At 38.9% G+C, this 9610-nt stretch overlaps 1 pseudogene; it reads right to left on the bottom strand.

The window, feature by feature from the left end:
* Positions 1–7810: 7810 nt before the first annotated feature.
* On the bottom strand, positions 7811–9400 carry LOC101439097 (5' exonuclease Apollo-like; annotated as a pseudogene).
* Positions 9401–9610: the final 210 nt, after the last annotated feature.

Below are 9610 nucleotides of genomic sequence, written 5' to 3' on the forward strand. Positions count from 1 at the left end.
AGCAAGCAATGGAAAACCATGATTTAGACTAATTTTCATAAGACAATTTGTAATCAATTATAATTATAATTATAATTCCATTGCAGAAATGACAAAATGTTATTTTTTAATTATCATGTGCTTATTTCATTTACCTGACATGTCCCATATATCAATTTCCCTTTCAAACAGAAATTTTACAATTTCTTTTCTAGAAGTTAAATCTTTGCCTTGTTGGCCTATCTCTCCTATAGAACAAACAAAAGCAATAATAATAATTTGATTAGATATAATAAAGTATATCCAAAAATTTAATACAAAATTTAATTTCCATTTTTATTTTCTGCAAACCCTACCTGCTAATACATCCCTTTAACTCCAGCAAATCCTGGGTATTTTTCAATTGTTCTCCAATAAGTAGAGTAGAAAAAGAATCAAGTTGTGCGTTGTCTGTTTTTAAATCAGAGTTGGGAACCTGCTTACCAAGGTCATCTGGGGATTTTCATTTGTAATTTCTAGACTTTATATATTGCTAAGTCAAATAAAAGGGCCACTGGAATTGGGTGTTACCAGGAGGGAGCCCTTTCAGAGAAGAGTTTTTCCAGAGGACAAAAACAACTGACCTGCAGGGGCTTTCTGAGAAAACGAACGACCTACAGAACTGCAGAGAAGCAACACCTGGTGATAACTAGTTGTGGTCCAGTAGAGAGGGCTTATCAGAATGGACCAGCACGCCATACTGATCAGTGTATATCTGCTCCCACTTTGTAAGATTCCCACCTCCCTATGTAAAGTGGAAGAGTAAAGTCAGCCAATCAAAACATTTCCTCACTTGCTTCTTCATTCCCCTTGCCACTCTCTCAGCAGAGCTCCTTTCTACTTTCTGAATAGAATGCTGCCCATTCATGAATTGCTCAATAAAACTGAGAGATTCTATTAATTGCATGAAAGGTTTTTTTTTAACAATATGTAACCCCCCCAAATTGTGACATTTACAAGATTGCTTCAATCAGAAACCCTCTCTTATTCCTCATTTTTCTAGAACTCCATAAACCACATGACAGTATCTTACAAGAGTTGATATTAGAAATTCCTTTAAGTTGAAAAGCCCCTTGCCTCCCATTGCCTCCTTTTGCTCAGGACTTTCACATAAGGCTTCTTTTCATAGGAAAATATTTTTCACTCCAAAAAAATTGACACACACACACAAAATATTTTTTTCTCCTTATGTTTCAGGGTAAAGATATATAAGAAATTTGCCCTCTGAGTACATAGCCTTATTCCACTTAATCAAGTGTCTGTTAATCATGAAGATTCGTTGTGAAAATGGGCCCCACCAGACACCTCACCCCGTGGCTGACTCATCAGATGTGACCAAGAGTTCATACTCTGTGGGAGTTCTGAGATCCTGACTCTGGACAATGAGGCCCCAAGTTCAGTGATGGAGTGCCCCATAAGTTACACTGTAGGATGCCTTCTCTGATTTAACATATATTCTGTGTGTAATCACTTATTATCTTCAGCTGCAGCATTTCCTAGGTACAGCATAAGGCAGAGGGCCAACCCTTGCAAGTTCTCATCCTTGGGGCACATCTTTAGTTCCTCCCCATAAATTTGTGAATGTTTAGGTGACTTTGGGAAAAGGAAAGAAACATTCAGAACAGTTAGCTTTAGGCAGCCTCACACCTGTTTTATAGCTTTTCCTCATCAGCTTCTCCTTAAACCTGATGGTTTCTCAATTCTTACAGGAAATGAATACTCTCTCTTCAATGAAATGTGACATATGTGTTCTGCCAGAGAGGAAAAAGGTTTTCTTTCTACATAGACACTTTAATCTGCCTCAGAGTACATTCATTTACAAATATATTCATTGACTCCTCTTAAGTTGTGTTTTTCCAGTATCAATTCCTGCATTTCCTTTCTTTTACATAAGAGCAGTTCTGAGAGCTTTTATAGTGGGAATGATACATTTTAACCAGGCTAGTATACCGTTAAGCAGCCAACACAGGCATTCCCCTACTGAAAGTCCCACCCAGAGAAAAAGACCTTTCAACTACTGGGTAATTTTTAACAGGATAATATGCCTTGTTGCTCCCAAGGGAAAAAAAAATCAACTAAAAACAATAGAAACATTCATTCTGGAAAAATATTTTAAAAGCACTGCATTGTGTTTAGGTTTCAGGAAAACTACAGAATCATCTAGATTTGTAATATCTGGTGCACCAGAAAGAGGAAGAAGTGAAATCGTTCATCTTCACCCTCAGGAGTGCAGGAGTTAACAATGAGTTTGATAATTCTGTCATTAATTTTCACATACAAAGATATAGCTTTATATATTTAATTATTTAAACAGAAGGCTTGTCAAACCTTAAGATTAAATTGCTCATAAAGGGCATTAATATATATTTCATAATAGATAAACCAATAAAGTGAAATACATGCGATAGAAAAATAGATCCAACACTGTATGGAAACAAGGCAGGATGACCTCGACATCAAAATGGGGCCACATAAACATATATTCTCTGAAAGAAAAGGAAAAAATCACTGCATCACACCACATTGGTAAAACTAAGGTGGATTAAAGATCTGAAATTTAAATACATTTGTATTATTTTATTATCTATTGTGTATATATTATGATAAAAATTAAGAATAATAATTGAATCAACTTGAACAATACCAGAAACTCAGAAAATATAAAGGAAAATATTAGATTACATTAAAATTTGTATGGCAAAATGTATGTATGACATTTATGACATTGGAAATCTCAGCCAAGGAGAAAATATTTACAACTTATGTAATAGATGACAGGTTAATATTTAACATAAAATGAATTCTACAAATCGAAATGGAAGAGAAAAGATCCAATAAGAAACTGGGCAAACCATATGAACAGGCAATTTTAGAGAAAAAAAGTCCTATAGTTAATGAATATATGGAAAGAAAATCAACCTCACAGGTATATAGAGACAAGTAAAAAAAAAACAGAAATTAATTTTTATTCTATTCATCAGATTGGCAAAATTTTAAGCATTCTGTGTTGAAAGTGTTTTGGTGAAATAAACTTATACATTAGTGATAGAGTATGAATTTCAACAACTGGAAAGTAATCTGCAACACACTTAAATATATATAATGTGTTTAATCTAGAAATCTCACTTTTATACCTTTTACCAGGGGTTCTTAACCTTTTTTTTTTTCATGGACCCCTTTGCTAGTCAGAGGAAAACCACAGACCCCTTATTAAGTCCACACTATACTGTGTGTTTTTTATACTGTGTATTATTTAATAAATATATCATACCTGCACCATCATGTCCCCACAAGAATAATGTTGTTTTGAATTCCAATTCAAGCCCATTGACCCCTTGTTAAGCACTCCTGCTACAGAGTGATAATAGTCACAGACTTTCAGGCAGAATTGATGAAACAAATATATCCACATAGGCATAGTCTGTGAAACAAGCTCTGAATTCCAAGACAGAATGTAGTGCTATATAAAAGTTTTCTGTTATTTGTTAGGGCCTATTAACATTCTCTAAATGGAGAGAAAGCTAAGTTGCAGGCACTATTCTAAGAACTTTATAAATGCTGTTTTATTTTATTTTTCATTTTAAGTGCATTGTGGCATATTACTGTCCTCTGTGTCCAATCTCAGAGATTTGAGGTATCAATGTGGCATCTAGAGAGTACATGGAAAATTCATACTTGTCAATCTTTCATGTTTCTGAAATATTAAAATACTAAACAGTATATTATATTAAACTATCAAAGAAAATTGTCATACTGCATTTTCTAAGTAGATATCCCTTTTTATTTGAATTATCAGAAGGCAAGCCCAAGGTGATTTTTTTTCTTTTAAACAGCCAAAAGTGGGCTTTGATCAGTTATTACTATGCCTCCATCTAGTGGTAGAAATAAATTCTAAGTATTTGCACAATGGGTAAAGTGAGTACAACTCTCTGTGAGACATCTGGAGCTTGAATAAATAGCATTCACTGTGGTTTTTGTTGCACATGTCATCAGGGTCGCCACAGTTTATCTTGTTATACAGGGAAGAAAAGATATTTTCTGCTAACTGATTCCTTTAACTTCAATTTTATTTTCCTCCATCCACATCAGTAACATCAAATTGTAGCAATATTAACAGGAGGTGTTTTTCTATAGAAACTAGAAAGGTCATTTAAAATATGTATCTAAGACATTGGTGGCTCTATTTGATGTGATGGAGCCAGTTAGCTGATAGACACCTTATCAACTCTGCCCCACCTAAACCGTGGAGCATAAACCATACTTACTTGTAGTCCTCAAACCTTCTTAAATATGAAAGCGTCCCAAGTATAAAGTTTACACACCAATGACTCTCCTTCACTTACAAAGTGAATCTTTCTCAGCCCTTATTTCTTTATCTGTAATAATGCTAATAAATCACTTGACAAACCTATAGTACTTCCTACATATATGCATGGTCACATTAATCCTTCTCACAACTGATAGAAGACGTGGACTGATAGAGAAGAGATTGATTGTTTCTATCTTATGAGAAAAGTATGGTCCAAAGGGATTTTATCAATTATCCAACACTGATAAATAAGTAAATGACAGAGCTAGGAATTTATCCTACATTTCCTGATTCCAAGTTCAGTGTTGTTTTGATTTTTTTTTTTGTAAGACCCACCCCCATTTCCAATTGTGATGATTACGTGAACTAATATTTGTATAAATGCTTAAGCCCAGAAGGAATATAAGTTGTAAAATCACATAATTAAAGAGAACAACATCAAGGCCCCTGAATGTGAGAAGCTTATGGGCAGATAAGATAGAAGAATATTTTATAAAAATATATACATCAGGCTAAATTTAGCAGACCACCAAAATGAAGAATCTCCAGAAATCTGAGATCTTAACTACATGTATTCAAATGTATATGTTTCTACCATTACACACTTTTTCTACAGCCATCTTCTTTAAATACTATTGGCTGAATCATTTCTAAATTATGGTTTCTGTCATAAATTGGAAGAATGACTAGGAAAACATTTTATATAATGCAACAAGTATTTGTTTATAATAGCAAAAATAAGGAAACAATTTGCCTTTTTGTTGATTGGCTAAGAAAGGCACTATGTGTAAGAAGTGTGAATCCTGGGACTGGAGGCTGGTTGTAAAGAAGAGTAAATCAGGTTCTTTTCCTTAAGGAAGTCCTTTTTCCACTATATTTCTCTTTCCCATTTCCCTCTATTCCCATCAAAGGGATTCTGATGTATAAAACTGTGAGACCTACAGGGATCGAGGAAAGAGATAAAAGCCAAGTCACATCTTTTTCTCCTCCTATCAAGGTTTCAAAACATTTGGACTACTGCTTCATGTATTTGCAGAAAAGCAGATTCTGAGCATATACTCTATGATCCTCAGTTTCTCTTCATTTCTGTCCCCTCCCTAACCCCATACACATCTTTTAAAAAATACTGATGCGCAAAACTCAGGGATCTGATCTCAAACTCACTGTCTTCCTTCAAAGCCACTACTGAAAACAGAAGGGGACTAGAATTACTTGTCGCCTGATAATCTGACCAGACTCAGGTTTTTCTATTAGCATATACATACATCCTAAAATTAAGTTTGGTAACCTAGACTTTCTTCCCTTCCTATTCCAGGCCATAAATAAGTACAGGCGGGTGCACCTCTCTTTCTGTCCCAGGTGTCTGGACAAGTGATTCCCTAGCCTGTGGTCAATTGTGTAAGCTTTAGTGCATTTCACAGGCCGCCTCTCAGCATAGTCTCCAGGTCAGCAAGTGTTTGAGTTGCTCCTGGGCCAAACACCTACTTCACAGGACTTTAACGTTCTCTCCTGTGAACTGAATGGGTTGAACCAAAGAATATCAAAATTGTCTAATTGTATAAATTCTATAATTTAATCAGGAGCTAGAAATGGAATCCTCATCTTTGCTTCAGCCATCCCTGGTACTAGAATGAATCAGTTCTAAGAACAGTCATTGCAGGAGACTCTGTTATAAAATTAACCAAAACAAACTTGATTCCAAGTTCTTCCAATAAAGAGACCTTCCTTTCCTTTAGGTCATTTTTTAAAACAACATGTGAATGGTTTAATTAAGTTATTATACAGCTATTAAAAATTATATTTTTGAAAAATATTTAATGACACAGGGAAATACTTAAGAAAATAAGGAAGTTAAATGAAGGATATAAAACTATATTCAGTATTATTGCAGGTTTGAAATAAATGCATCTATTTAACACATTTACATGTGCAGAAAAAGAAGAAGAAAACATGGGTTGATTTACCTGGAGGAATTATAATTTCTTTCTTCCTTATATTTTTTATGTCATTTTCCAAATTTCTTAGTCTATATATAGAATTATTTTTTTTCTAAAAAGAACCAGCATTCAAAATACCTCTCACGTGCGAGGCACTGTGTTAGGAATTTTTACCAATTATTTACTCTCCAGAGCAACCATGAGAAGCAGGTATCTCGGTCTTTCGTAGCTGCTTGAACCAAGGCTCCACTCTGTCCGTCACTTGCCCAGAGTGCCCTGGAGTCAACCCAGGGCCCTGGCCATGTTTTCCTGCTGCGCTGCATGCAACAGGAGGCCTATGGCAGTCACTGACAAAACAGAGCTGTGCACATCTTGTCCGAGGGCAAGGCCTCATTTTGCTCTTTACGCATTTCACATCTCCTTCCAAAAGTAGAAAACATTTTGTTTTTCCTGGACAAGAATGGGGCGTCCTAGGATCTGAGGCTCCATTCTGAAACAGTTTCCATCCATGTGTCCAGCACCCCAGGCGTGTGTCCTCTCTCAGAGCCTATTCCCTTGTGGCCGTGGCACCTGCTGTCCTGCTTGTTGCTTTGGCATTTTGTCAGGTTACGAGCGGGGCCTGGCAGCTCTGCACACCTCCACCCCTTCTGGCTCCTTTATCTCTTCCCTGCATATTAAAACAAACAGGCCATGAGCCCTCGATCCCTACTCAACCCAAGAGAGAGGGGAGCTGCAAACATCCCAGCTATGTGAACGATCAGACGATTATCTGGCAGCACATTATGTCTTTTGTAACTTTATTTTAGCCAAAGAGTCAGGGCCTCCAGGTGACTAGAAGCCCCATCACGTCCTGAGCCTTAGTGTCCTGCCAGCTTGCAGGTCCTACCTTAGGGAGGGTGCCCAGCCTCCCACCTGGTTCTGTACCAGATGGAACCCCAGTGTCACCAACTCCAGCCCTCACGAGGAGGCAGAGGTGGGGTTTTTCACCACGGATCCAAGGCCTCTGCAGAGGCAGAGACGGGAGGTCACTTCAATGGGGTCACAGCATGTCAGTGTCATTCAGGATGGGAACATGCTGTCTGGGCCACCTCTTTACCAAATCATACCGACCCTCCAGCACTGCAGTTCATAAATTAAAAACGCAACTACCAGGGACGTTTGTCTGGGAAGCAGGAGAAGGGGATATGGGGTATGAGACATGGCATATAAAATAACAATGGGAGAAAATCTGATCCTTTTTTATTCAGACTCTTTCTCTGTTCTGTACCCACATAAGAGGGTTGCATGCTCAAAAAAGTTTGAGAAACACTGTATTGAACAAAGTTAAATAGATTAAATTGCTGTAGAAATTCTCAGAAGCTTCTCAGAAGTTTTAATGTGTTTCTCAACATACGCAACTACAAAACTAAGGATCCCATTGAACGTACTTTGGAAAATGCTACTCCAGGATGAGCCCATAGGGATCCTGTGAAAATTGGAAAGTAAGGCCCAAGACAAACTCTCTCCACCTGCCACCACCCACTAGCTTCAAAACTCTCCTCCTAGATCAAACAAGGTTTCCATTCTGCACTTTCCTCTGTACTTCAGCTAGGGTTCTATGGTATTTTTCCATTTGCTGGTCAAAGCTCTTGGAAGAGAACTCTTCCTGAATAAAATTCACTGGAGGCAGGAGAAATTTTAGTCCCAGACCCCTGAACTCAGAGGGACAACATTGCTGCTGTGAGATAAGGCCACATGGACACTTTGGTTCCCTGTAGTTGCTGGGCAATCATTGTCACAACTGAATTCCAAGTGGGCCCTAAACCAATTTCCTTCCCAGTTTCTGGAAAGAAAAACTCCTCATCTGTAAACCTTAACTGCAAGGAAAACCCCAAGGGGCAATCAATACAGTTACCATCTCATGGGACTCACAAAAAGGGACTGGCCCATTCCCTTCTTTGCTGCAGGGTCTGGAACAGCTGCTTCTTTGTCTGTAAAGTGTGGAGAGGAGTCTGTTTCTCAAGGTTCCCAGGCCAGGAAAAAGCTTCTCTTTCTTCATCTCCTTTGAGTCTCAGTCAGTCTGAAATTGATGAACATTTTCTTCAAGGGATTTAAATCCCACACTCTGGATTTTTGACCTCTTTAGCTTCCTTTTCAGCAGCCAGAGAAAGCTCTGTTTTCTAGAGGATGAACTTGTATGTTGCTATACAGAGTTTGCACCAGGGCTCAGGATGTCTGAAAGTAGTCTCTATAAGGCTGTCCACTGGCAATGTGCATCACCTGGCAAAGCTTCAGTGCTGCCACAAAGGCCAAAGCTCTGAGCAGGATGAATGGTCAGAGGAAGGATGTTGTGGCTGACAGGGTAGGATCTGTGGACTTCCCAGCTTTTAAGAAGGATATCAGTGGTAGGGTGGGTCTGGTTCAAATGCACCATGGTAGAATGACAGATTCCATACAGTCCATGGCATGAATGTGGTCAGCCTTCTCCACCCTGAACATCCCTGCCAGACCCTGCAGATGCACCAACTCCAAGCACCAAGGACTCAATACCACCCAGGTCTAAAACTCCAAAACCAGCTACTCCAGCAGTGACTCCTTTCCCAGATTGTAGAGTCCAATCTTCTTATTACACTGTGGCTTTTGAATGAGACTGATAATCTGATGGGCAGCTTCTTGTTGGGAAGGAAGAACTCGGGCTGGCTTGTAATTGGTATTGTCTAAGTATAAGATATGGATCATGGATCCACTTCCTCAATTGCAGAGCTGGCTCCTTCAGCATGGACTGTGTATATAGAAAATCACCTGTGTAAAGGATGGTTCCAGAGTATCCTTCAAAGAGAAATATGACAGAGCCAGTGCAGTGATTGGCCTGGATGAGGTTTTCTGTCATGGTCTCCCTCCCAATTTCATCTACAGGCAGTATATGGTTCTCACTAACCTCCAGAGCTCAGCTCTACAGCTTAGATACCTGTAGGTGACCGTGCAAGAGGTAGGAAGTGATTGGGGAGCAGTAGGGGGGTCAGGCCCAGGTGCTGGACAGGCTCATGGTGTGGTCCAAGTGTATGTGGGACAAGAAGAAGAGCCATGCAGAACCAGCCTGGCACAGACTGCAAGAGTCAGCACCAATGGGTGTATGAGAGATCAGGACCCCATTCATGGCTGCAGGGTTGGAGAGTCACCAGTGAGATCTTCCTGGGGCCTGGGCTCTGTGTGAGTGTTCTACGTTGGTGTCCTGGAAAGAGTCATATTGGGGTAAGAATAGGGCCAGGAATCCTAAGGGAAATTCAGTCCCAAAGAGGAATAAATTACTAGAGTAGGCAAAGAGATGGAAGTGAACGTGTTCATGGGAGGCTGTGAGTGGGATCCC

Source organism: Dasypus novemcinctus, chromosome 13 (genome assembly GCF_030445035.2).
Source record: "Dasypus novemcinctus isolate mDasNov1 chromosome 13, mDasNov1.1.hap2, whole genome shotgun sequence".
Lineage (NCBI taxonomy): Eukaryota > Metazoa > Chordata > Mammalia > Cingulata > Dasypodidae > Dasypus > Dasypus novemcinctus.